Genomic DNA, 2,657 nt, shown 5'->3' with positions numbered 1-2,657 from the left:
AAAAAATAAATTTTATTGTTATTTTTTTAATAAAAATAAAACTTTTAAAAATATGTTTGTGTTTTGTGGATATATCCGATCCGATCGGATCGGTTCCAAACTTAAAAACTGTGGATATGGGATCCGATCTGATCCGTGTTCACCCCTAAAAATACATAGAAAAAAAGTAACAGAATTAATACGTATTTATGCATGATGTACAAATAGATTTAATTTAAGGATTTTTAGAAAGAAAAAAAGAAGAAAAATATTAGTGTCTAAGCAAACTATAAACTTGAAAAATTAATTGGAAAGTGAATATGTTGTCACTTTGTCAGCCTGCTCAAATGACTAATTACACTCTCTTTTAATTACTAATATTGTTAGTTTTTCTAAAATATCTTTGTATTTAATTTATTTGTTACTTGAAATAATACTTATTTATTCATATTTATTGTATATATAAATTCATTTGATTTCTCATTTTTATTTTACTTAAAAATAAGTTGCTTCATAAGATATATATGTATTAGGTAATTTTTTTAAAATTATTTTATTTATTTTAAATATTTTATAATAAAAATTTAAATATAATTAATTTTATATAAATTTAATAGTTAAAAAATAATAAATAATTTATTAATTTTCATTAAATTATCTTCTAACTCTTCTTACCTTATTAACTTCCGCTGAAGTTGACTCAATTTTATTTTATTTTATTTTAATTTTCTTTTGTTAATTTGCAAAATATTGACGATAGCTGAGAAAGGAATAATATACCGACATTGGGGTTGAAGTGGGTGTGGGTGCAACCTCCTGGAATGTAGGGATTGCCAATGAATCCTTGTTCGCAGTGACATCTCCGAGCTGAGTTCTTGAAAGATGATGTAAGGGTGTGTGTGGTTCAAAGATTAAATTTTATTACTAGGAATGTTATTCTTAGGAATATAATACCTAGGAATAAGATTACTTGAAATAGAAGATATCTATGTTTGTTTATAAAATTTAATGTCTTGGAATGTTATGTAATAATTCTAGGAATGAATAAATTTTTGTTTGGTTGAGTTTAAATTTCTTGGTCATATTATGTAATATGTCAAAATTACCCTTACTCATTCAAATTAAATTATTAATGACTAAAAATTAAATATAAAGCTAATAAAATATTATTTTTTACATTGTTTTTTTTAATTTACAAAATATCTCTAATAATAAATTTACTAAAATACTCCTAATAATAAATATGTTTAGCTAAAATTATTATTGATTCTAATTTTTTTAGAATTTACTAAAATACCCCTAATATCAAATACATTTTGCTAAATTTTTTATTGATTCTAATTTTGTTAAATTTACTAAAATACCTTTAATATTAAATATGTTCAAATAAAATTATTATTGATTCTATTTTTTTAAATTTACTTAAATACCCCCAATATCAAATATGTTTAACTAAAATTATTATTGATTCTATTTTTTTTAAATTTATCAAAATACTCCCAATATCAAATATCTTTACTTAAATTATTATTGATTCTAAATTTCACTTAATAATATGTTTAATTAAAATTATTACTTTTTTTACATTTTGAATTTACAAAAATACTTCTAATAAAAAATTTACTAAAATACCCTTAATAAAAATATGTTTAATTAAAATTATTATCGATTCTAATCTTTTCAAATTTACTAAAATACCCCTAATAACAAATATATTTAATTAAAATTAACATTATCACAATTAAATTCACTAAAAAAACATTACTATTATCCAAATGAAAGTTACAAAGAAATCTCAAAAGTAAAAAATTACTTGCACTAATAAGCATACATGCACAACTCTTATACAAGAACACAAACACATAAACAAAATGAAATCAATGTTACGACAGACAACCTCACACATAGAAAAATTATTACAATTATCGAGCGTGATGTCTTCTCCTCCATTGGTTCCACATTTCTTGTGCANATCTACTCCAAGTATATTTTGATCTTCTATCTCATCAATAGGATCCACAACCATCACTCTTCTAATATGATTATGCAAAAGTCAACAAGCAGTTATAATTCTTCCTTGAGTCTTAATAGGATAAAATGATCTTCCCCTTAAAATTTCCCATCTTGCTTTCAATACTCCAAATACCCTTTCAATGACATTCCTAGCTTGTGAGTGTTTCATATTAAAAAACTCTTGAGCTGTACTGGGTTGATTATGTGGATTAAACTCACTCAAATGATATTTTTGTCCTCTATAAGGTGCCAAAAATCCTTCACAATTCATATATCCAGCATCACATAAGTAATAATGACCTAGTGTGACATACACAATTGAACAAAATTAATGAAAGATCAAATGGTTACTTTGATAACATATTAAAGTCTCAATAAAATACCTTGGGGAACACTAAACCCATTGCGAAATAGTGCATCTCGCAATACCTTAGAATCCGCAGCTGAACCCTCCCAACCCGCCAGTACGTAGATAAATTGCATATCGGGAGCAACCACTCCAAGCACATTGGTTGTTATGTCACCTTTTCTGTTTCGATATCTAGGCTTGTCAGCCTCAAGAACATTGACTTTGATATGAGTATCATCTAAGGCTCCTAGGCAATCCTAAAATTCAAAACAAAGATCAATTAACTCAATCCTAAAGAACACCAACCATATGAGAT

General features: G+C 25.2%; 1 long non-coding RNA gene across 1 annotated transcript; it reads right to left on the bottom strand.

Moving 5' to 3' along the window:
- LOC107636106 lies at nt 1,974–2,621 on the bottom strand. The gene is made up of 2 exons (XR_002360655.1): nt 2,376–2,621; nt 1,974–2,292 (listed from the first exon to the last, which is right to left on the bottom strand). It is a non-coding gene; the product is annotated as an uncharacterized LOC107636106 (long non-coding RNA).

Source organism: Arachis ipaensis, chromosome B04 (assembly GCF_000816755.2).
Source record: "Arachis ipaensis cultivar K30076 chromosome B04, Araip1.1, whole genome shotgun sequence".
Classification (NCBI taxonomy): Eukaryota; Viridiplantae; Streptophyta; class Magnoliopsida; order Fabales; family Fabaceae; genus Arachis; species Arachis ipaensis.
The sequence above is the reverse complement of the archived record's forward strand: the minus strand, read 5'-3'. Positions and strand labels throughout refer to the sequence as shown.